Source organism: Sciurus vulgaris (genome assembly GCF_902686455.1).
Source record: "Sciurus vulgaris genome assembly, chromosome: 16".
NCBI lineage: Eukaryota > Metazoa > Chordata > Mammalia > Rodentia > Sciuridae > Sciurus > Sciurus vulgaris.
The window spans coordinates 38,806,163-38,833,212 of record NC_136477.1 but is presented as its reverse complement, the minus strand read 5'-3'; the positions used below and the strand labels follow the sequence as shown (position 1 = coordinate 38,833,212).

Here is a 27,050-nt window from a genome sequence, read left to right as displayed (position 1 = left end):
TTTAATGCCACACTTCTCTCCCTACCTCACCTTCAAGGACTAAATGACAGCTGTGACATTAGATGTATGTGTGGTTCTTACATTAATATCTTACTCTTCAATTAAGAACTGTGTGAGAAATTGGCCTTGTGTCAACTTTTGAAAATGTCAAGCAGGTAACAAATCCAGATTGGCCAACTGTTGGAGTCTCAGTACTCAGCATTCCACCCACCATATACTCTTCATTATACATATGGAAATGATGGAAGGAAGCAAGTCTATTTCGATGTGTTCTGGGGATCATGAAAAAACCAAGTTATCCCTTGTCAGGCCCTACTATACTAATTCCAACCTGGAATTGACACATTGAGGTTCTGTGTTCTGGGACCTATGGTGGGTGACCACCACATGCCTGATATTTAGTAAATATTTGAAATATATTTAGAGATGTAAATGAATGTGTCTCTTGTATCTTGTAAATATTGTTTGGAAAATAGTAGGTACTTAAATTTTTTATCCATGATGAATAAATATCCTATTACTGAAAAGAACCTACAGCTATAGAAAACTTGTTCCTAACAGCTCTGGGACTTACAGGACGTAATAGCCATTTGGTTATGTAAGGCCAGTTCTGGAATATTTGAGTCATTCCTTCCCCAAGACATCATCCTATCTTTCTATTCATCTCCATTCTTCTCAGTGAATGTCCTGTTTACATCTGAAGTTTTATAGTTTGCAGAGGAATCATAAGCGGCATAATCATCAGCCTCTAGGCAGTTTTTGTTTTGAAGGAATGGATTTGTAAGAGATAAAGTTAAAAAATCTGAAAAGTCGAGTTTGGTGGCACCGGGGGGTCTGACAAGACAGGTGGATGTCAGGTCTGTTATCTAGGAAATAACTTGTCTGAAAGCTGGGGTAGCAGGGGTAGAAGGGTCTCCTTGCAAAAGCATCTTTCCTAGCTGTTTGATGGAGAAAGGTGAGTCTTCAACTCTGTCTTCTGGGAAGACAGAAGGCGATGTTGTGCATTTGTGGGAATGTTTATAAGCTTGCTTTCTCCTTTTTCTGTCTCATAATTAGCAGAGCTAAAGTAGATTGGGGAGGGGGGTGTCTGTGACTGGGGCAGCAGAGTGTTGATCAGGAGACTGTTCCATGAGAGCAAGCTGGACAACTGTTGGTGTCTGAAAGGTTTAAGTTCATGGACAGGGACAAGCAATGCCAGAGCTCACTCTCTCCCTGCAGGGGAGTGTACTACTCTGTGGGATCTCCCTTTGTGTTCAACTGTCAAAACTACTTCAGTGTTGCTACTTCCGCTGTCTATGAATTGGTTTGTGTACCAGAACAATCAAACTTGACTGAGTGCTTCCCCAGATTTATATTTTCTAAAGCCTTATGAAACTTTTTTTTTTTTTTTTTTTTTTTTTTTTTTTTTATGTAAGCAGTGAAGCTGTGGAATACAAAATTCCTTGTCCTGGACTTGAATCAATTACTTCAGTAAATTACAAGTGTATTAAGTTTGGCTGCCCTAGCAAAGCTTCCCAAGTTCTTTAGGCTCAATATTTATTAGTTCTAAAATAAAATTTAATGTAGCCTTTTTCTTAAAACGTTTTAAAAGAGGTGAACTCTAGAGGATAGTTCTAAATACAGTTAAATCATGAACATGACTTAGTATTTTATTATACATTGGAAAACGGTTTGATCAGATTTAACATCGATTAGACCCAGCTGTTCAATAGCTTGGATAAATATGCATTCATTTTTATTAGAAAGCTATCATATCTAGGGCATAGGCCAACATGTTGGCTTTGTAAATCATGTAGTCTGCCCAACCCTTGTGACTTCAGATTAGAAAGAGGCTTTCACAAAGTCCATTTCTGGAGGAAATTAGGGGAAGAGGGAGGTCAGGAAAAGCATGGAGAGCAGAATACTGTACCTGCTGGTTCCTGAGCATCCCCTGGGAAGTGTCCTGTGGTAGACTGATGTGTTCAAAGGGTTGCCCAACTTCCTCCTGTGTCCCTTTGAAAAATGCAGTGGAGAATTAAAATTGACAGTCTCCTAAATACTTCCCTAAGTGAAGAGAGACTGAATAACCACAGTCAGTCACAGACCAATTTTAGAGCATGTTGAAGACTTGAGTATTTGGAAAACAACACTCTTTGAAACAGATACACTAAGATACCATTGTGGAGTGGAAAAATATAATTCCTATTAGAATTGATGTTTTATCAAAATGTTTATTAAGCTTTGTGAATGGTTCATGTATGGGTCAACCATAGCTGATATATGTCATCTTCAAATGAGTTAGGTATACAGTGAAAATTTGAAATAAGTACCTTACAATTTTTTTTTTTTTTTTTTTAAACTTGAGATGTTCATTCAAGGGCTGCTGCTGCTTTGGCTCAGGAACACTTACTTCCTAGGACCCAGCAGGGAGAATCTGCCTCATTAACTTACTCGTGCCCAGAGTCTTTCAACTTTTCTCCAGATTTATTTGTGGTGTATGATTAGACCACCCTTGTCACTAAGACCTCCAGTGTCTCCTGTGGCAAATGATTGTTATTCTAAATTCTCCTCCATTTGCAAAAGACTTCTAGAGGAATTTCAGCCTTGAGCTTTACAGATTACTTACTGAAAAGAGCCCGGGAGTTATTGCTATCCATTGGGTAATTAGGTAGTTCCAAGGAAAATAATAAAACTATTTTGTGCCTGGGAGATTAGAATGGCACACGGTGACTCATATTAGTCAGCTGAGTAATTATGTAATTACAAAAGAAGGGGAAGAAAACCCTTCAGATTGTTTTTCCTAAGAGGCCCTTTTGGAAGTGTTCCAGCCCATCAGGTACTTATGTAATTAGGTCAGGGGCACAATCCATAAGGAAAGGCTGGTGTAGTGGGGTGGGGGGGGGGGGAGTTCATTAAAAAAAATGTTTATGTAAAAGAACCCAGTAGAAAATAAAAATTTTTTAAAGACATGCAGACTCTACACCCATTATATTGGATGCCAGGCCTAACATGAAGCAAAGTGGTATTTTTATAGTAACTTCAGCCCATGTGTACATGGGTGAATGAGGGCCAGTGGCATATTTAGGGGTGATCACCATTATCCACTGAGTCCATGCTAGGTGTTCTCTCCTAATCACTCAGTATGGTGAATCTTTTGTTCTCCCTCATCTTCCAGATGAATGAACTGAGAGGTTCAAAGAATTTGAACATAGGTCCTTGGTTCTAGCAGTAGCTCTTCCCACTCAATCTATACTCATGGCCAGCATTTTGGGGCTGAATTATGCCCTTTGTTCCATTGTTTGGACTAGCAGGATAATTGCTCATTTCTCTCACTATTTATAAATATTGTCTGCACCATGAACTGAAAAATAGTTAACTTGGTGGTTTGAGCCATCTAACTTACCCATTGGATTGTGTACATGGTGGTTCTGAATAGGTATGTCTTTTTTTTTCTTTCTTTCTTTTTTTTTTTTTTTTTAAGGATAACGAGAAAACTTATTTGGAAAAAAGGAGAAATTCTGTATGCTCTGATATGGCTACATATATATACATTTTAACAATTCAATTATATCACCAAACACTTGTTGATTTTTATACTTAAGGTAGTTCATGCATTCAGTTTAGGGACAAATACTTCATCTGGTCCTGGATAATGCAACACTAAGTACAGTAGACAATGAGATAACCAGTGCTTACTGTGATATGTATTTGAGAGTCAATGCAAAGTTTTGGTGATTTTCTAATCACTGCTCCACCATCTAGCCCTATATTTAGTGGGGATTACCGTAACTCCCGGGCTTCCTCCTTGCCAGGTGATAGAAATGGGACTTTCTAGTTCCAAACAAGCTAAACGCAGATAGGGTTTCTAGCCTTAGCAGCAATGGGGGAAGATTGGAACTTTCAGGAAACCAGGGAAGTAAGGTCTGGTATGAAACAGAAATCGTTTACATATTTTCTTGGTGTGAAGAGTCATATAATGAATGCTTTTGCTTCTAGTGTGATCCCTTAGCCCCTAGTCTACTTGAACTCAGGGCTCATCCCTGTGTGTACCTGAAGGCACTAACCCTGAGGCATAGCCCAGTAGACCCCACATCTACCTCTCTACTGCCTCAGAGGTTACATGGAAGAGTACTGTTGTGAAAAGCTGTATCTTGATAAAAGCTTTGTACAAAGCAGCCTCCCACCCAATATAGAACTTTCATTAAACACATCAAACTTTCCCATACTAATACATATCCATAAAAACAGAATGTTGATATTTTGAGGGAATGTATTGTGTTGTCAATGGGCTTATTTCATTGTGTGGATTTGCTTACTCTAGTTGGTAAAAATATTTATAATTGTGTCTACATGTCCCTGGTCTTTCTGGATGTGTTTGTAATTCTTGTGATAACAGATTCTTTGTTTCTTTAGCCCATGATCCTTACTGTCAGAATTTTTAAAATTTTCATCTGATTGCTTAATTCAGCCATGCTTTTATAGTTTTAGGGGACAAAAAAGCATTACATAATGGAGAAAGAAATTAAGTTTCCCTTTAGTTCAATAATAATTGTCCCTGGGACAGAAATATGAGCCAGTTTTCAGCTGATGTGGGAAAATGTTGTGGAATAGGCCAGGTTGAAGTAACTCAAAACATACAGTGGGGTGCTTTTAGGGGAACCTATGAAGAACTGAAATCCAGGAACTGGGAGAAAGGAAATAGGCTTGAGAGGGCAGGCTAAGGCTCGTCAGGAGATAAGCCAATTCTGGACAAATTTGCCTTATCTTGCATTCATGTAGTGTGACTCAGAATGGTCAAAGGTTCACCAAATACTGACTTAGGGTTCCAAGAATTCCAGTACTGAATCTGGTGGAACTTGTACATTTCGGTCTAGCAAATCATCCTTGCTTATTTACACAACTTTCAACCTTTTTCCAGTTGAGATATTTGTCATGAAGAAGCTGCTAAAATTTCTGGGACAATCTGAGATTTATATAGCTGGAATGCATACTAAGAGCATTTTGGCTCTGTCGTTGTATTCATGCCCATGCTTTCTAATGTAGTGTTAAAATGTAAAGCATATTATTTAGCTTAGCATCTTCAGATTGGTTGGGCTTTTAGATAGAAGCTCATGGTGAGCTATGGCTTATGGCTGATTGCCCGTAAATTTAATGAACATTTCAGATATTTGATAAGAGCTGCCTAACTTCCTGAACTTATTCATTATATAAAAATTTTTGGTACAGTGAATAAAAAAAATGTGTATGATGCAGTTCTTTACCTCCCAAAGATATCAAAGATTAGTAAAAGGGAAGACAGTGATATGAATTACAAGTGATGTGGTGTGGTTATGATGTGGTAAACGCTATAACCAAACACATGGGAGAAAGACACTATTAACTATTTGGGGAAGGGCAGGTTCACAGAAGGAGGAGCATTTAGTTTAAATTTTAAAGGCAAACATTTTCTAGGTAGGTGAGGAAGGTATTTTGAGGAGATGGGAAAGCATATGCCAAGCTTGTGTGTGACAGACTTCTATAATCAATGTCACATGACACCACAGAAGACATCATGTTGGAATGACTGAAGAATGGAACTTAGAAATCTGGAAGTTGTTCTAGAAGGCAGCTCATTCTCTTTGGCAGGGTTAGCTGCCTTGGAGTACAGGAGACACAAAGTACCCCCAAAACCATTGTGAAATGGTCAATACTGGATACAGGGGTCCATCCCAAAGATAAAACCCATGAGCTAATACTTCAAAAATTTTGCTTCTCAAAATGCTCATTTTTTAAAAAATTTTAAATTATATCCTATTACACTTCAGTGAAGCGATTTGGTCTTAGAAAAAAAGTATTGCATGTATTCGGTATGAGATGTCAGATAGTTCTCCAAGGCACAACACAGCAATTCCAGGCTACACCATTTTCCAGCACTGATTCCTGCTCCCCTAAGGCAACCATTTTTAGTTTTTCAGCATTTTTTCTTTTATTCTGTTTTAGTACTTCTAAATTACTTGTTCACACATTTAAAATTTTAGTTTTAGGCATCATTTACTGGCACCCCATCACAGAAGACAAGAATTTAACTCTTTCCCATCTTGTATGCTCACTTCCCCATCTCTATTGTCAAAATTATTTATATTTCAATTTTTAACCAATATTTAACATATATACATAAGACTAGGCACATGATGTTGCTATTCACTTTGAATACTTTACCTGTCATATAAATGTGCTTGGTGCCTGTTGATCATCAACTGTTCTTCAATTCTGCAATTTAATGTTTTAATTCTCTCCAGTCTTCAAAGTTTCCAATATGCTTCACAAGTACAATTTTTTTGTTGTTGTTGTTTTTTAGCTGTGGTATCCTTTCCCATTCCTATTAAACTTATGAATTCATGCCTTTGGGAATGAGGTAGAGACAAATGTGTATCTTTGGTTTTGCATTTAACAAAGTAGAAGAGGCTTTCTATGCAGGGCCACAGAAAAGCAAGCAACAGAATTTTGAGAAGGACTGCCCATCACAGAGGAAAAGTAGGTGTTGAGATAAAGCAGAATCTAAACTCCTGGCCAGGGATCCTAAGAAACACAGATAGAGTACGCATCTGAGGGAGGAATAGAAAAGTATGATTGTCACTATGAACATTCTCTTTGTTAATGTAGGAGGAAGGGAGTGTTTCTGGTATAAGTCTTGATCAGATGGTTATAAGGAAAGAAAAAGGAAACGTGTTAATACTTTCAAAGAACTGTGTAAAGAAGCTACATTTCTGAAAACCAAGAGTCCAACCTCTGAATCTCACATGCAAAAGAATGAGAGGAGGCTAAGAATATTTGCAATCATCAAATAGTAAATCTCTGAATTAAAGGAATAATTTTAATTTTTTTTACATACACACACATTTATTTCCTATCATGTTGTCCACTCTCTAAAATGGAATTTTTGCTCTCAAACTTACATGATTTATCACTAGCATCTACCTTTCTTTTTTTTTTTTTAGCATTTCTCACTCCTTAAACTTTATTTATTTGCATTGAAAAGCTTTAAACTTTTCTAGTTATTTATAAAAAATATAATAAATAATAAATTGTAGTAAACTATGATCACTCTACCTGTGGTAGAACATTAGAACTTTATCTTCCTATATAACTGTATCTTTTTTTCCCATTTTTTTTTATTAAAAATCATAAATTTACATAGGGCAATGTTGTTTGATTCATTCTGTTATTTTTTCCCTTCCCCCCACCCCTCCCATCCCTCTTTTCCCTCTATACAGTCCTTCCTTCCTCCATTCTTACCACCCTCCTTATCCCTAACCCTAACGCTAACCCCTCCTACCCCCCATTGTATGTCCTCATCCGCTTATCAGCAAGATCATTCATCCTTTAGTTTTTTGAGATTGGCTTATCTCACTTAGCAAGATATCCTCCAATTTCATCCATTTGCCTGCAAATGCCATAATTTTATCATTCTTCATGGCTGAGTAATATTCCATTGCATCTATATGCCACAGTTTCTTTATCCATTCATCAACTGAAGGGCATCTAGGTTGGTTCCACAATCTGGCTATGGTGAATTGAGCAGCTATGAACATTGATGTGGCTGTATCTCTGTAATATGCTGATTTTAAGTCCTTTGGGTATAGGCCAAGGAGTGGGATAGCTGGGTCAAATGGTGGTTCCATTCCAAGCTTTCTGAGGAATCTCCATACTGCTTTCCAGAGTGGCTGCACTAATTTGCAACCCCACCAGCACTGTATGAGTGTACCTCTTTCCCCACATCCTCGCCAACACCTCTTGTTGCTTGTGTTCTTGATAATCGCCATTCTAATTGGGGTGAGATGAAATCTTAGGGTAGTTTTGATTTGCATTTCTCTTATTACTAGAATTTTGAGTAGAGCTTTTTCACTTACCTACAGAAGACTACATGTATTGAAGTATGACTCTGTACCCCATGAATGTGTACACTAGTGTTATTCAAAAAAGTTTTGAGGAAGTTTGAGAGGGAAATGTCACCTTGATTCAGTCATTACATGCCACACACATATTGAATTATCATGCTGTACCTTATAAATTTGTGCAATTAGAATTTAAAAAGAAAAACATCTACACCATCAATCAATATTGTTAAAGCTGCTATTTTTAATTCATTAGGAATGGTGAGCTACCAGAGAACAGATACCTCAAAAAAGTTACAGTTCAGAAAAGATCAATGAGACACAAGTGTATAAAGAATACAAGGCAAACTCTTGTAAATACAGAGGAAAGACAGAGGGAAAAGGAGCTGAGAGTTTATGCAGATGAGGAACTTCTTTCATGTTGAAAGATGCAACATCTTAGGTGGGCTTTGAAAGAAACGGCATTTTCTAGATGCTGAAATGGAAACACATTGTGAAGAACACAAAATACCCAATGCCATAAACTCATGAAATACCTTCATGCACTTGGAAGACAGCCGATATCAATACCAATACTGCTTCAGGTTGATATTTTGAAAGGTTGATTTTAAAATGACTGATGAGATTGATCGATAACAAATTTTGGCGGGATGTTATTAATGTCTGTAAGGCATCAGCCATACTCCTTCACCTATGGGTTTTGAACATTTTGACATTTAGAAATAGGAATCATGTAGATTACATTACCAGGAGAATTGCCAGTGTGGCAATGTATTATGGAAGGGGGGTGGGCAGGTGAGTCAGCTTTCCTTGACTTTTGCTTACCTGGTCTTCGCAGAGCATGTAGACAACCACAGGTATATGGATCAAATGGGTGGAATCTGTGGATAAAAGGAGAATAGGGGCATCTCATAAGAGACCACTTCCCAGGCAGTCAAGCCAGAGCTCTGTTACCTCATCCACACAGTGACCTTTGGCAGAAGTGAATATTCTTGCCAGTACTGCTCTTATGAAAGACGGGAATTCCTTCGATGGAAATACGATGTGGAGAATTGCCCTGCTCCAATCCCCAGGAGCACTGACTACAGGTTGAAGAGTGTGTATGGAGTTCAGTTGAGCCCGGAGAGCCAATGCAAACTTTCAAGGAGGATGTGTCCTCCACTTTCATTTAGGAAGAAAAATTGGGCAACTCTAGGTAAAATAGCCTAGAACAGGATGATGGAAATAGAGGTAGAGTCAGAAGGTAGGATAAAAGTAGGAAGGATACATCGTGTACAACCATAGAAACAAAACGTTGTACCCCATTTGTGTACAGTGAATCAAAATGCAGTCTGTAAAACTAAAAAGTAGGAAGGAAAGTTTAAAGCAGCGTGTGAACAGTGACTGGGGAAAGATGGGAGATGTGGGGGCAGAGACTGATGCTCCAGGGCAGGTCCAAGAGGGATCAGAGAGGACAGTGAGAGGTCAGGGGTTCAAATCTGGATAACTACATCAATATTCCCTCCATTCATAGAAATGGAAAAGTTATTAGAAGCAGCAACTGGGGAGAAACATGAATTGTTTGTTGCCATGATGAATTTGGAGTCTTGATGGGCTAACGTTGGGAAAATTTCCACAAGAGCATGGAAATGCAGATCTAGACTCTAGGAAGACCATCAGGGCTAAAAGTGTGAGTCCAGTGAAAATGAGCATCAGCCAGAAGGTAAATCACATCCCACTTAGTTCAAATGACCCCCTCCCCCACAAAAAGCAATTTAAACTTTATCAGTGAAATACTTAGTGGGTTGATTTACATTCTGGCTGGTGTGCCTTGTCTCATCATCAGCTGATGCTCTTAGTACCTCTGACATTATTACCAAACCTTTATAATGAAGACTGTCTATTAATTGAGGCAAGCTGCTTAATTCCCCTGTGGCTATCTCCTCCTGGGTAAAATGGAGATAAAGTAGCACCCCAAGGGGCTGTTGTGAGAATCACCTGAGTTGGATTTGTAACATGCTTAGAACAAAGAAAAAGTGTTCTAGCTCTTACAGGTTTGGTTAACTTTGACTTTTACAAAAAAGTAGTGGTCATATCTTATTACATTTTATATTTATCATCAACCAGCATAAAAAATAAGGACTGAGTAAATGCTCACTAAACTTCACCTGGGGTTGAGAAAGAATCCCCAGCACCACTTTACTATTGATGTTTAGACTCAATTTGCCAAATGTAGCAGAGCTAATAAGATTTAAGTGTAGGTCTTGTGATTTAAAATTCATTACACCTTCACTCCCAAGCTAGGTTATCCTACAAAACTCACTGACTTAGCTCTGTTTACTCTCACCTTGAATATGTTTCTCATGTTACATGGCCAGTGTGTAAGAGACCCCACATATTGTAGGTTCTCAGGGACCCAGGTTCCCCCAGACTCCATTTCAGTATGCTTCCTGGATCACGAAAGGAGGGAAAAGGGAAGGGACTCCTACACCCATTTCATTTGCAAAAGCTAACTGGTCACATCTAATGTAAACCAGAGGAAGTGAAATTGCACCTTGCTTCTTGAGGAGGGGAGCAAAAGAACATTTGTTTTTAAAACAAGAATGGCCCTCCATTCTTGACATCACTAAATTGTCTCCCAAATTTTCATAAAAGATCATTGAAACCCAATCTCAAGATATAAGGAAGTACCTTTTGTTAGCTTTAGCAAGTAGAACAGAGGACACCAAAGCTATTTAGAACTTCAGATAAAAAACAAGTACTTTTTAGTTTGAGAATATCCCATATCATATATGGGACATACTACAATAAAAATGATCTATCAAAAATGCAAATTTAACTGGATGGCTCTTCCCATTATGTGACAATCCTGCAGTACAGCCTATTAGAACTGAAACAATAGAAAATGTCAACTCTTTTGGTGGACAACCAATGAGCAGTAGAAAGGAGTGGATCAGATTATAATTGTAAGTATTTTCCTGAAGATTATCTCCTGGAGCAAGTGCCTTCAAGGACAAATACTGAAGATAACAGTGATCTTCTCTCTTACCTTTTCCCAAAATTCCCTTTCCTCATGCCAGAGATAGTTTCATGTTTTCCATCTAGAAATATGTATTATATGTCATATAATACATATCATATATATGATATGTTTTTTATTAGTGGCCTCTTGTACATGACAAGTGAAGCTGGGAGTATAAGTAAGGGGTGAAATAATCAAATTTCTTCAAAAAAGAAAAAGATTTTTAGACCTTTAGATGCTGAGAAAAAAGACAGTCTGGGCAGAAGCAATGAGATCATCATCCTTCTAGGTTGCCTGGACTCAATTTTTGTTAGCCATGTTTATTACTTATAGTTTGGGATATTCCTGTTGAGTTCAGAGCATAATGTTGAAAATAATTGATATTGGAATGTATACTAATAAGGAAAGGCAAAAAGAACTGGAGTAGGCTGAAGGGCAATGATACAGATTTGGGGTAAACAGAAGCACCTAGAAGCCTAGTAAATAGTTGTACCCTGAGCCACATGGGCTTATGACAGGGTTTAATGGTGCCATAGTTGAAATTTGAATGTGCTCCTAAGGCACTCTGTAGGTGTGGTCCCAAGCTTGGCGCTATTGGGAGGTGGTGGAGACCACAGGAGGTGGGACTTGGTGGGACTTTACAGGCATTGAGCCATGCCTGTAAAGAGGATATTGAGACCCTGGCCCCTGCTTCACTTTTTCTGACCCCGGCCATGAATCAAAGAGTTTGGCTCTGCCCAATGCTCCCTGCATGATGTGCCTCAGAGGGTCAAACCAAGGGGGGCCAATGAATCATGGACTAAACCTATAGAAGTGAGCCAAATTATACCTTTTGTCTTCATAAGTTGATTATCTCATGCATTTGTTACAATAAGGGAAAGCTAGCTAACTCAGATGGTGACAGAAACATTGTGGGACATGCCAGGTCCCCTCCCCAACACACACATTTTTTTTTTTCCTCCCTATCTTAGGACTTTAAAGACTTAGTCAGATGACACTTTTTGGCTTGGTTCTTGGATAATTATTTGATTATAGGGAACAAGACCAGGAACATAGCAAAACTCCAGGTCTTTGAATATGCACTGAATTATAGGATTCAATTCAATCTCCTCACACAATCACATTGAACTTCTTAAGAATAGCTGCTACAACTTCCTGCCTCTGTTTTGTATCAAATATAGTTATTTACCTATCTTTGCTTTACAAAACAGTTAGCTTTCTGGGAGTAATTATCCGATTTTATTTATATTTGCATCATCCTTGATCTAAAAGCAGTTTGTTTTGCTTAGCATGTTCACAGATATTTACTGAATTGAATTGAATCTAATTGAATCCTTGGCAGCAGTTCTTTTAATTTTTCATTGGTACATTATTATACATAATAGTGGGATTCATTGTGACATATTTGTACATGCACATAACATAATTTAGTTGGCAGCAGTTCTTAAAATATAAATGCAAAACATCGCACTGACATTCCAGCTGGGACCGTACTTAAGAAAAATCAGATATCCTTTCCTGTAGGAACCCACAATCTATGGAAGGAAACAGTTGCAGGCCCTCTTAAAAATGACTTGCAAATAGATAAAAGGAAATCCCGCACCAGTAAATATGGACCATGTGCTCCATACGTTGATGGAGTGCTGATAGGTTAGTGGATTTGAAAGTCACTTTGCTTTGAATGCCAGATAAAAGTTTTTTAAGCTTCTGTAGAGAGCTTCAGTCCAATAGAGAACTGGGGCAAGGTTGGGATTTGTGGATAAGGCTACTATCTCTCTCCTTCACTGACCTTATAATGTGACTTCCAGTGCAGTGGTCCAAGAAGTCCCTGCCTATAAACGTCTTGAAATGTATCCTTGGGAAAAGCAAACTGTTGAAATCACAGGACACCATGATCTTGTTCATTCTGCAGAAATGGCCTGAGCTCCTGCACTGGACCTGCTGCAGAAGGCTCCCCTTGCTCTTGAGGAATTCCCAGTCTAGTGGGGGCCAAATGGGGATCCATGTTGACACAGTTCTAGTACACTTGGTCAGGGTTACTAGTATGTATAAACAAGCCTCTGAGGTTAATTAGTGAGACTTGTGTTGCAATAATTAAAATAGGTCATGTGGTTAAAAAATAGTCTTAGATCAACCTCTGTCAAACTAAATACTCCTTAATTCATCCTTTGGTTGGTTTGTTCATTCAGACTTTTCTTGGGGTGGGAGGTCAAGGAATATAGCTAAGCACTCCATGAAATATATGGATGAATGACTCGTGGTTGATAATCTTGGGAAACTGTAGTCAACTAGGGGAAAGAGCCATGTGAGTACCTCTAAGTCTACCTAGTGGGGGTCTCTGGAGGCTCTGTGGAGATGGTGGTCTTTTGTGTGAACTGTGCCTTTCTATGTTTAGATATGCAGGCAGACGGCTACTTCAGACAGGGTACAGGATGAGCAAAGGCAGGGAAGCTGGAAATCTCAACAGTGTGAATATATTTTTCCTACCATTTGCCCCTGGGAGGAAGCAGGGCAGGAGAAATCTGAGAAGCAGAGGGACTGTGGATGCTGAAGTGGACAAAGCAATAAGGGTGGGAATGTGCAGAGAAAACTGTGTCTATTTAGCTCTTTTGCCAAAGGCCAGCCAGCCCTGCTTAGGAATCTGAAAAGAAAACCCAGATTATTTATGTGCTACCACCAGCAATATATCGAAGGCCAAGAGGAGCAGAGAGTTATTGAGCTAGTTCAAAGCAATCTCGATTATTGAAAATGAATGAAATTGAATTCCACTTCCTACAGAGTCATTTATTGAGAGACAAAAGCAATTAATATTGAAAATAAAATAATTGTGAACTTCTGAACTAAATTACCATGCAGATATAATGTACTGTCTCATCAGTCTTTAAATACTTCATGGATTAGAAAATTGTAACACCAGTCTCTGAACCAGGGTCTTCTAGATCATTAGCATTTATTCATTCTGCTTTTGCCAGAAAGCAATTCTCAAGAGTAACAAATTAAAAGTCAAAGTTTCAGATATATTATTCAAAATTTTAAAGACGTGTTCATGTTGAGATTTGGGGCTGTACATTAATCCTGTCATTTACTGAATTTAAAGCAAAACAAAAGATGAAGCTGACCTTGTGAGAGATTCTGAGTTTATTGACAGCCATAGAAAACTTTTGCATATTGTTACAAAGTTGGCATTGTCTCGGAGTACCTGCTGCCAAGAACTGTACATGCATATGACAAGTGGTTCAGCTATTGACAACAAGCATCATTGTGTAACTGATTTATGTACTGAGAGCCCTTAAGAATTGAAATTACAATACACAGGCAGTCTCCAGCTTAGGATGGTTCAGACTTAAGATTTTTTCACCCTTACTGTGGAGCAAAAGTGACACACATTCAGTAAAAACCATACTTTGAATTATGAATTTTGATCTTTTCCTGGGCTAGTCATACATGGTACTGTACTCAAGATGCCTGGCTGTGGGAGCAAGTCACAGTCACAGTCATCCTCAGAATCACAGAATAAACAACAACAGAGTGCTGTGTTGCGAGCGAGTTTTTTTGTTTTTGTTTTTTGGTTTTTTGGGTTTTTTTGTTTTGTTTTTCTTTTTTATACTTCTATTCAATAGTGCTTGGGATAATCAATACTCTTACAAAATAGACTTTGTTTTAGATGATTTTGCAAAGTTGTGTGCTAGTATAAGTGTTCTGAGCATGCTTACTTTTGGCTAGGTTGAGGTATGACACTTGGTAGGTTAGGTGCCACCTTAGTCTATTTCCTGCTGCTCTAACACAATGCCTGAGACTGGTAGATTTATAAAGAAAAGAGATTTTTCATGGTTCTGGAGGCCGGCAAGTCCAAGAACATGGCGCCAGCATCTGGCAAGTGCTTCATGCTTCATTATAATGTGGTGGAAAGACAAGTACAAAAAGGAAGTGCAAAAGCAAGAAAATATCTGTGTGAAAGAGAACTCACTTGGGTAACAGTCACTCCTGTGATAAATCACTTCTTGATAAGGGTATGATCCTCTTGGGAGGGTGGAGCCCTCACAAGTCAATCTCCTCTCAAAGGTCCCACTTCCCAATACCATCCCAGTGGGAAATTAAATTTGAGCATAAGTTTTAGAGGGAGCATTCAAACCATAACAGATGTATTAAATGCATATTCAACTAAGGGGTTTATCAAGTCTTAACCATATTCTAGATTGAGGAGCATCCCTATGTACAGGGATGGTACATACTCTGTAACTCATACAGATCCCCACTGAGTCATTTTATTGGAATAACACAGGTCTCTGGAAGAGTTATTCACCCTTTAGCCTTCTTCCTTGTCACTTCTGAAAACTGTTAAGTTTCCCTGGATACAGAGCTTGTGAAGAGGTTTCAGTGAAGGTAATGAGGAAAAGTTAGGGTGAAGAGGGGACTGTAAAGGGAATGAGACCATACAGGGAGTGGTCTCCAACAAAGTTATGCAGAGGGTAACTTTGGTTCCATTCTGCTCTAGTTAGTGCAGGGCATACCCCAGAACCATCTTAATCAGGGACAAGAAGTTGCTGTGTTTATATCTCTTCTGGGTGCTGATCTACCAACAGTCACAGGTGCTGGCTCTTGGATGGGTAAGGGCATGAGGAACTGGCTTGTGGTGAGATGGTAGTGGGATCTGGGGAAACATGGGCAGCATCTGCCATATCAGCCATATCACATACTCTGAGTATCTTCAAATGCTTTGGGGACAGTTTTCGTTTTAACAATCTGTGGCAACACTGAAAAACTCATTATCACTGTGCTAGGAAACCATGCCCATCTTCTGGCATTCTTGATTCAGAACTTGATTTCCAAGGGACCAAGAAACCAATTTTCTGCTGAAAACAGGCTGGCCAGAAAGGCTCCATATGTGGTAGGCAGCTCAGTTAGGAAACAAATGAGAAGAGGCGCCATCTCAATTGCCTTCAGAGAGGCCAGGCAGATAGCATCAAGGAGAGAAAGCTCTCGAATGGCTCAGTCTTTGGCAGCAGGGGAAAGGAGAGACTCTGAAATCCCAGAGACATATTCCCACCTGAAAGCAATGAATTCAATCTTGAAGGGTGCTACCCCCAAAATACACTTGTGAACACAATTTGCCCAGTAGCCTAAGAGTTAGCAACAATGAATGTCTAAATGCCTAAAGGTGTGCATAAATACAGTTAGGACATAGGTAGGAAATTTCCCAGATCACAGAACATTGCAGTAATTACCCTTCATCTGCGATTTCTGATTCTGAAGTCTCAGTTACCCACAGTCAACTGTGGTCCAAAAATATTAAATGCAAAGTGAAGAAGTAATTCACAGGTTTTTAAATCACATGTTGCAATTTAAGTGGCCATTTCACTTGGTCCTGGGGCAGGAATCATTCTATTTTCCAGTGTATCCCAATGTACCTTGTATGTCGGTCAGTTTGTAGCCATCTGTGTTATCAGATCAATGGCTATGACCCTGAGTGCTTGTGTTTAAGTAATGATCGTTTTACTTAAACATGGCTCAGAAGTGCAAGGGAGGTGATGGTGTCTTGTTGGATATGCCAGAGGGAAGTCAAAAAGTGTTGCCTTTAATGAAAAGGTAAAAATGTGCTCAAGTTGAGGGGGGAAAATTGCATGCTGATGTTGCTAAGGTCTACAGTAAGTTATCATTGATAATATCTTGTTCAATTTATAAATTAAGCTTTATCATAGGTATGTGGGTGTGTGTGTGTGCATGTGTATAGTACATGCACATATATTATCTGTGTATACATATATAATATATCTAGTATTGACATATACATATATAAAACATATAGGGTTCAAGGTTTTGGGCATCTACTGGGCATCTTGAAATGTATTCCCTGCAGACAAAGGGAGACTACTGTATATGGTGAAAAGTACTTGAATCCACTGAATTCTTACCATGTGTTTGAAAGTTAGGATTTTGCTGAAGTTATAGCTCAGTGGAAGAGTGTTTGCCTAGAATGTGTGAGACCTTGCTGGGTTTGATCCCCAGTTAACACACAAAATTTTTTAAATAAAAGAATAAAAGTTAGGACTCTGCTCCAGAGCAATAGTTTATATCATTTGTGAGTTTCATTGTAATGAAAATCATATATATATGCATATGTGTATATGATATATGCATATACATAATACATATACAATGTATGTATTTACATGTATCGCAGTGCATTGCATTAAATATATATATTTGCTTATGTTTTATATACATGTATGTAAAATAAGAGAATCCAAACCACATATTTTTTTTTGCTTTAATGATTTATTTTACATGGCCAAAGTAGAAACTTCAAAGAGGGATTAGCTTTCTTGAACCAGTTCTATTGAGACACAATTTACATCAAATAAAATGCATCTGTTTGACATGTACAGTTCCTTGAGTTTGGGTACACATACATGCTTGTGTCACCACCAGCACAAAAAAGATGAGAACATTGTGATCACCTCCCCCTCAAAGAAAAGCTGTGCAAGAAAATTCTATGCAGCCATCCAAAGGGGTAAAATAAATTTTAATGCATTGCTGTGAACAGAGATGCCCAACATACTTTGAGGCTTTAAAAAAAAAAAAAAGGGAAATGCTAGATTTTAATGCCACTAGTGCACTTACATAATGTATATTTTTAATAGTGGGAAAACCTGGAAGCTTTCCCCCAAATAACTCTAGGGACTGAAACCTTAGTGCCTTTCACTTTCTCAGAAATGTTGGAATTGTATCCTCTCATATAAACAAGCAGAAGAATGAGAACTTATACTCCATTCGTGTATGATGTCAAAGTGCATTCTACTGTCACGTGTAACTACTTAGAACAAAATCAGTATTTGAATCTGGGGTTTAGTTCTCATATTTTAAGTCTGTAATATTCTCTCTCTGACACCTCTAAAACCTTATTTTTGCTGATGGTTTTTCCAGGTACATTTTGGGAGGATAGAAATCATTTAGTTATTCGGAAGAGTGTGTTATTTGTCCCTTAAAGATAAAATACTATTTTTGTGCAATCTGTCTGTTGCCTCTCCTCAATCATTAGAGAAAAACCTCCTTAATGGCCAGCAACCCAGTAAAGTCCATGTAAACTGATTGAATACAGCACTAATTACTAAGCCTTAAAATAAACCATGCCATGAGTATGTGAACTTTTCTTGTTAGATCTTCCCAAAATTGTATTTCATGGTAGAGCTCTCTAGTTGTGTCCATCCGCCCCCCACCCCCATATGCGAGGGCATGGACTTTTTCTCTTGCCATCTACAATCAGGCAGATCATTGAAAGCCTTAACTTCTAGTCTTGGTGCTTATGGACTGAGCCTAAGTGATCCTGCTGTTTCGTTTAAGCATTTTAAATGTGTCTGCCAGAAACGTCTATGCTTGTTGCATTCAACACACAAAATAGCTCTTGTTGGCAGTTATCAACCAGTAGGAATAGAGTTTTAAGAATCTTTTGCAATAAGCGTTCTCATGTACACATTATGACTGAATGTACGATGCTTCATCATTAAGAAACTTGGGGTTATCTCCCTAATTTTTCTAGTTATATTTGGGAATGGGGGTTGGGTTGGTATCCTAGCCACGTTTTCCTGTGTAAAATTCAAAACAAAATACTTATCCTAGAGACTAAATTTTTATTTCTTAATCTCTTAGAAAAATCATAATAAAAAATAGGTACAAAAGTAAAGCCTCAATTCATTAAGGTCGGCTTGCCTTGCTGACTGCATTGTGCCAGCTAATTCAGTAACTTTCTGCTTCGGTTTTTGTTTTGGAGGCTTGGCCTAGGAAAGACTCATTTGTGGATCCTATGGGATGAGAGCAACTTCAGAGGAAAACTGAGAAGGACTTCTGTTCCTTCAATTTCTTGGCCTTTTAATTACATTTGTGCTTGCTTTTATGATTTAGGAATATCATGAAACTTTATTCAGATTTACTAGAGGTAGATTAGTCCAAATGCCTTTGTCTCTGGCCATTGGACAGTTATTTGAATTAATTATTTAAAAAGCAATTTAATATTTTTACCATGGACAATGTATTCGGAGCTTAACCAATAAAGTCCTCTAAAAAAGCTTTTAAAGAAATTGAATTATTACTCAGATGAGAATGATTTATATAGTATATATGCTTAAGAAATAGATTGCCTACACTATTAATTTGCACTGGAAATCTGTCTTTATAGGTGATACAAAGATACAATCCTGAACAATTAGTATTATATTTTATTTCTCTGAATTAAACTTTTTCCCTCTTGACACCACACACGCCAGCATTTAATTATGCACCTCCACTTTGCCAAGGTTATAAAAATTGACTTGGAGCATAAACTTTCTGTCCATTAACTTTCACCTAAATGGTACTGGGTTGCTATTTGGTTAATTATATTTAGAGTTCAAAGTTTTGATTATGGTTGATTTATCAGATGCAATCTTTTAAAGGCATAAAATTAAATAATGACAGTACAGGTAAAGAAGGTTAACTTTGCCTAAATCATCATGATTGATGGTCTTGTTTTTCATCAACATACTGAATGTTGATATAGCGCCCTTGGCTTTTGTGTGATTGGGTTGTATCAGCTCCAAGTTCAGGGAAGAGTCTACCAACCTTGGGTCACACAGGTTACAGAATCTTTCCAAGCTAATGACTTTGGATTTTAAGTTGTTAAAAGTCATAACTTTGTTCTTTTTTCTTCCCATTGAACAAATATTTAATGAAATCTCTACTAAATGAACCAAAACATAAATTAAAATACAGTCCTTCTCCTCACGCAATTTAGTGGGTGAAAACCAAGTGAAAAAACAAAGAAATTCAATTGTTAAACTTGCAGAAAAAGGGAAAAAATGCTGGAAAATTAAGGACTGGGTATCTATAAAGAAAGAGAGGGACTTGAGGAGGTAGATAATCTTATTATCTTATTCACTTTATTGTTCATTATTAATTTTTATTTTATACAAATAAAAACTATTCATTATGTAGTAGATCAAAATTATTTCTAATAAAACAATGTTTCTCGAATTTTTGAAGTGATTGGTTCCAAATAGGTCTAGACATTCAAAAATTACCTTTATAGTTCATAGCTTCTAAATCTTACAATACTGTAACATGGGATCAATACAAAAAAACTTGGAAGTTAAAAAGAAATCCAAAAATAACTGATAATTCTACCACCAAGCAGTAACTAGTCTTAACCTTTTGTCCAGTATTCTCAATTTTTGACACATGCATCTTATGCATTTGTACAAGAAATAAAATTCTAGTGCATACACGATTTTATAGTCATTTCCCACTTCTTTAAATGGAGATTCTCTCCTATGATCTTTTACATGTTTATAATATAATTTTAATGGTTGCATATTTAATTTGTTATTTCAGTTGAGTTAGTTCAATCCTCTATTTATGTACATGTAAGTTATTTTCATTTTTTCACTTTTATAAATACTGGGGCAAGTCTATCTCTTTCCTTATTTTAATTATTTCCTCAGGGCACACTCCTGAGAGTGGAATTGCTTGGTGAAACTCCTGAGGCTTTGGATATATGATGAAAATATCCCCCTCAAGCCCACGATGTTGTGGATTTTCACTCGCTGGAACCAGGCACACTCTTACCATACTTCACTTTTACTAGGTACTTGTTTTGATTTTTAACATTGTCATTTCAACGGTCACAAAATGACTAAAAAAATCAAAACAACAACAACAAAAAACCCCCAGTGTTCTACACTTTCCTATTTCTTGTGAAATTATAATATATATTTAATAGTGCTTTAATATTCATAATGTTGCTTTTGCAATAAAACTGGAAACAATCAAATTTAGAGGAAATGGAAATTTCTTAATATAGGAGCATTCTGAAGACAAAGTTCAAGGTCATGCTGTTCAGAAAAAGCAGAGCAACATATTAAAAAAGAGAGCACAAGTAACAGAATGGATACAACAAGAAGTCTTAAAGAATAAAATCAAAATAGGAAATTCCTTGTCCCCCCAAATCAGACTTAGCTGTAATCTCTAAGAAATCAATTTTTAGGTTGAATGTGATAAATTTGGTGGTATCTCAGAATTCCTGGAGCTAGTCCCTCAAAGGAGATTAAAGTGGCACAATCTGAAAGAAGTGAGTTGTCTATGCCTTCTGCTAGAAATGATAAATGGAAAATGTTAAATCACAGGATCCCTGACAAACATCTTTCTCTATTACCAGTGGTTACCAAAATTAAATGATACCCAGAAAATTGAGTGGCTATGTTAACTGCAGTGACAGATGTTAGAATTAAAAGAAATTTGGAAGGCTGTCTAATCAAGCCCTTCATTTTACAGATGAAATAGCATACTGCAGAGATGAAGTGACTTGCTCAAAGATCCAAACCTGGTAAGTGACAGCAGAAATCAATTAATTAAAAAATATTTTTCAATATGAAATTTCCCTATAGTCGAACACCTCAAGTACAACCATAACTTGTCATGTACATTTTTAAAAGTGTGTATATGTTCCTTTTTTTCTCCAAATTGGAATTATACTACATGAAAAAAATATTATAGATACTGCCCTTTTGCATATATCTTGGATAGCTAGAGTGTCTTATACTCTCTTAGCTAACATGTAGGTGGAATAGAGCAAAGGCTGACAAACTTTTTCGTAGTGGCAGAAAGCGAACATTTCGGACTTTGTGGACCCTACAATCTCTTTCACAACCCGTCCCCTCTGCTGTTGTACTGCAAAAGCAGCTACAGAAAATATGTAAACAAATAGTGTGCCAATGTCCCAATAAAACTTCATTTATTAAAAAAAAAAAAAGCAGGCAACATTTGCCTAGTACATTTTACTTAGCAGCTAACTTCTGAAATATAGAAGTAAAAGAAGTTAAATTACTTAAGTAAACCATGTAGCTTGCAGAGGAAGCATGGTTTACATCCCTGGTATAGATAGCAGGAAACCAGGTTTGAGTTTTTGTTATTAGGTGTGACTTTGGATAAGGTAAGTAGTTTCAATGGCCTGATGAATAAAGTATAGGCACTAATACTCGAGATCCGAGGGCTATTGTAAAGATTAAATCAAATAATTTATGTAAATCACATGGGTAGGTAGGAATGAATGTTCTCTTCACTGTGGGATGAGGGTAAACACAAAATTTATATACTCACATGGATGAAACATTTAAGCAAAGAAGGAATGGCAACATTTACTGTTATCTCAGTAAGTCAAAGATTCTATGACAAAGATTCTCTTCAAAGTTGTGTTTCAAACTGCTGGCAAAGGTTGGGTAGATATAACTATGCCAGAATGGTCTGGATGTTTCCTGAGAAAGGATTAACTTGCTTGGCATGGAACTTTTGCAATAAAGGAAACACTATAGTTTAATTCACAGTGATTTAAAAAGATAGAAGATTTTTGAGAGGGGAAATCTAATTATGTTGAAAATAAAATTTCATTTGCCCATCATTTCCTTCATTATTTTTTATTGGGAAGATAAGTATGTACAAAGAATATTAAAGGAAAACATGAAAATGTATTGGGAGAAAATAAGAAATGACTATAATGATGCCTAACTATAAATTTGCCCTACTGCAATGATATTTTTATTTAATTTTTGAGTGACCCCATTGGTGAGTTCCATTGGTTGTTTTTAAGACAATTTCTATAGCACTTCCAAATAACTTTATTGCCTTTTCTAATTCATTTGGAATTTAATGTATTTTTTACGACTAGATGACTTCGTTTTCTTCTCTGCTTAGTGTAGTAAAACTTTCAGTTGGGTACTTAAAGATTTGAGCATAGACTGCTTCCTTCTGTTTTGTTTTGTTGTTGTTTTTTAGGAATTCAGACTTAGCTTCTTTCACCCTAACCTAAACTAAAATAATTCTATTGATTTATTGTTGTAGTAAGAATTTTATTAATTTATTCTTGCAGTTTAACACCAATATATAGATCCCCTTAATTTTATATTTTGAAGAAAATAGCATTTTACTCTAGTTAAATGTTATCAATAATGCCTGTGGCCAATAGAGAAAAATTGTTAAGTGATTCAAGTTAATAAATTGTTCATTTGTGAGAATAAGTATGTGAATATAGTTGAGACATTTTTGTAAAAACAACTTGCCCAACCTAATATTGTAGCACATGTTCCAATAAAATTTAAGTAATTAAAATATTTTGGCACTGGCTAAAGAACAAAGAGGTCAGTGGAACAGAGTATAGTCCAGAAGGAAATTTATATGTTGGGATTTTTAACAAAGGATAAAAATGTTCTTTCAATTTAATAGGAAATTAATAGTAGAATCAAGGATCAGTGAAGAGAGAATGGGGAACATAAAAATATAAAATATCCTTATGGCAAAGGAAAAATAAAGCTAAAACATTTTTGGAAACAAAAATAGAACATATTTATGTAAACAAATCCATTAAGGATAATATAAACAATTCAGTTGAAAAATAGTCACATAATATCAATTAGATATCCTCAGAAGAAATATCAATGACCTGTACACAAAATGAAAAAAGTATTCAAATACACTAAGATTTGAATACATATAAAAACTGAATTTTCTATTTTAGACTGTGTTTTGCCTTCTACTGGCAAAATGAGTCCTTTATAATATCTAGCAATGGCGAGACCATGGGGAAATCTGAACTCTCTCTCATTGTTAGTGGGATGTGGAGTGAAATAACTTTTCCTAGAGTGAAAAATGGCCAATATCTATTAAAATTTCAATTACAGGCATCCTAAAACCCAACTGCCTCACTTCTCAGGAAGTCTGTATAATTGCTCAGGTTCATAAGATACAATGTGTTCAAGATGTTCCTTGTACTTTATAGTAGAAAAAATAAAATAGAAGGATGGATAAATTAATCACTATATTGGTATAATGAAATAATCTATAATTCTCATTAAAATGCAATAAATCTACATCAGGTGAAATGGAAATACATCCATGGGAAGTGAAAAATGCAAGCCTCATAGGTAGCATAATTTTATTTGTATTCAAAACAATAGTTTTAATAATGCTTGTCTCCAGGTATGGAATTAAAGGAGTGGGTGGTAGATGACCCATTTTGTTTTCTATTATTTTTTTATTTTTTAATATGTTTTATTTGTTCTAAGTAATTATACATGACAGTAGAATGCATTTTGACACCTCATACATAAATGGAGTATAACTTCTCATTCATCTGGTTGTACATGATGTAGAGTTACACAGGTCATGTAATCATATATGTATATAGCATAATCATGCCAGATTCATTCTACTCTCATTCCTACCTCCTTGCCCCTTCTCCTCCCTTCACTCCCCTCTGTCTAGTACAAAAATACTTCTATTCTCCCCTGCCCCCCATTGTGAATTAGCATCCTCATATCAGAGAAAACAGCCTTTGGATCTTTGGGATTGGCTTATTTCACTTAGCAGAATATTCTCCAGTTCCATCCACTTGTTTTCTATTATTTTTAATACATGTTCTAATTATAGGTGCTTTTTTACTTTGTTTTTCAAATAAAATAAATAGATAAACATGGAAAATAGAAGAGTAAAAGTAGAACAAAAAGATAATAGATACATGGATTATTTTATTCTTGTGCTGCTTGATTGTAAAGTTGTTTTGATATATTACTCTTAAAGTTTTCATGAAAAATGCACTTCTTCAAGAAGTTTCACTTCTAGGGATGTAACCAAGAAAACTGAGAACAGACATCCATACAAAACTCCTAAACACATGTTGGTAGCAGAAATGTTCATAATAGTCAAAAAGGGGAAATGACCCAGATGTCTACCATCTGATGAATGAATAAATAAAAACATGGTTTTTCCATAACTCAGAATATTATTCAACATTAAAAAGAAATGTAGTACCAATACAAACTATAACCTGGACCAACCTTAAAGACTATGCTAAGTAAAAAGAAACCAATCACAAAATAACACTGTTATGACTTGATTTATAAGAAAATTCCATCTGGGCTCTGCGATGCACACCTGTAATTCCAGCAGCTCAGGAGGCTGAGACAGGAGGATAGCAAGCTCAAAGCTGACCTTGGCAAAAGCAAGGTACTAAACAACTCAGTGAAACCCTGTCTCTAAATAATATAGAAAATAGGGTTAGGGATGTGACTCAGTGGTCAAGTGCCCTTGAGTTCAATCCTGGGTAACCCCCCCACCCCCTCCAAAATAAATGTCCAGGGCATACACATTAATAGAGACTGAAAGAGAATTTTGGTTACCTACAATTGGGGCCAGGATGGGTCTGATGGGAATTTATTCCTACTAATAGGTATGAGGCTTCTTTTTTGTGGGAAAGTAAAATGTCCTAAAATTAAATTCTGGTGATGGTTGCAAAACTCTGTGAATATGCTGAAACTACTGAATTGTATGTTTGAAATGAGTGCATCATATAATATGTGAATGATGTCCCCATAAAGATTTTTTTTCAAGTGTGCATTTTTAAAATTCACAATGAGGAGACTGGGGATACACAGTTCATGGAGTCCACGAAGTTTTTTTTTTTTTTTTGTCACTTTTCAGACAACAAAAAGATGAGAATTGTGTGAATGAAGACAACTTCCGAGAGCTTCTCAGAGACAAAGAGTAAGAAATGTTACCAGTGTCTGTGCTTCAGGGGTCTGGAGTTGAGTGTGAAAGCATTGAATAATCTTTTAGTAGTCACAGACATTTTCCCAGAGGTGGTACCTGCAATCATATTAAGTCCTGTAGTAAGGAAATTAGTTTATTCCCCTTTTGGTTCTCCAAAAGTACTGGAAACAAAGGAAGTTCGATGGCCTTGCACACTATAGCTCTTCCTAACAGAGAGATCCCAGTGCTGAGACTCACAGCTTTGCTTAGGCTGCGCCTTCAACCAGTACTCAATGACACTGTTTTGCCTCTGTCTTGTTCATTTGCATCCTTTTCCTTTTATTTGATAAGACAAGACAGGGTCCTATTTGTGGCAGTGCTATGACTTGTCCATCTTAACTGTGTTTAATAAAGTTAAAAAAAAAAAAAAAGCGTGCAAATTTAAATAAAAACACTTAACGACAGTGAGAGTTGCTTGGACAAACGCATATTCATACAGTGGGATTTGAAGAGCAGAAGCCGAAGTACTAGCTTAAACTCTCTACAGGCGTGAAATCTTTGCGTTCAGAGGGGTCCATAGACCACCAGGTTTTAAACACTTGTTTCTCAACAGGAAACAGAACCCAGAGGTTAGGACCTTGCAGGGGATCACCATGGTCTCATTTTCAGATTCAGCCTCAAGAGAACAGAACTTTGGTTCCTCCTCCTCCTTCTCACCTCTAAGGAGCAAATCAGAAATTATAGTTGGAAGAGCTGAACCAGAATTCAGAACTCTGTTTTGACTTAGTGAGACTATTAGGAAAGACTTTAAGTACCAAATACCAAATCACAATCCTCACCTCATTTCTGGTTGTAATTGGGTGTTCTTGAACTTTGGTTGTCGGGGCAGCCACAGAACTAGAGAAGGGATTACATGAAGAAGAAGATTTGAACCCAGCCTGCCTTTTTGTAAACGTCAAAGCTAATTTTGGTGATTGCTTCAATATTATAATGATAACCAAGATTAAAGCAAGCAGACATCCACTTTAGGATATGAGAGCTGGAATTTCAGATTTCATTATAAGATTGCCATCTCAACAAAATAGTAATATAATGGCGATGGATTTCCATTTTTTCTCCATTTCTGTTGAAATATTACCTCATAAATATACTTTGATACAAAAGAGATCTCTCAATTTTACGAGAGCTCTATTTTATTCTTATGCTGACTTATTCCTAAAATATCTTTTTGATGTACAGCTGCAATATTCTTGCCAATGTCCATGACATCAGCAATCAAAAGCAGCATTTTTTTAAAAAAGATTTTTTTATTTTCTTACCTTCAGTTGTAAGTTATCCAGAAAAGGGACTCCTGCTTAGTGCTCCTGGAACTCCCTTATAGAGTTAACAAGTCATGTTCACGACTCACGTACTTAATTTTTCTGAGAGTTGGGGAGGGACCATGGGAGGAGGAAGCTTCACCCAGCACTATTGTAAAACTTAGGTAGGGAATTAATCCTTTTATTTGATAGTATTTTATGTACTAGAAGCAAATGTGGTTTTTTTTTTTCCAAATTATATTTTAGGAAACTAAGATTCTGAGACCACCTAGCTAAAAGGTGGCAGGGCCCTGTGTCTGTCTTTCCCAACTAGACTTGCAGTTCTAAATA

The 27,050-nt window shown here is 36.8% G+C and overlaps 1 protein-coding gene across 3 annotated transcripts in view; it reads left to right on the top strand.

Annotated features, from left to right (window-relative positions):
* Nucleotides 1-27,050, top strand: part of RARB (retinoic acid receptor beta) — a 716,333-nt gene that overhangs the window by 204,945 nt on the left and 484,338 nt on the right. For 2 of the 3 annotated variants that reach the window (XM_079114292.1, XM_079114294.1), the window contains one exon: nt 21,157-21,208. The exons of the other annotated variant lie outside the window; for it this stretch is intronic. The gene's annotated coding sequence lies outside the window, so the exon portion shown is untranslated. The remainder of the gene's footprint in view (nt 1-21,156; nt 21,209-27,050) is intronic. 3 annotated transcript variants of the gene reach the window in all.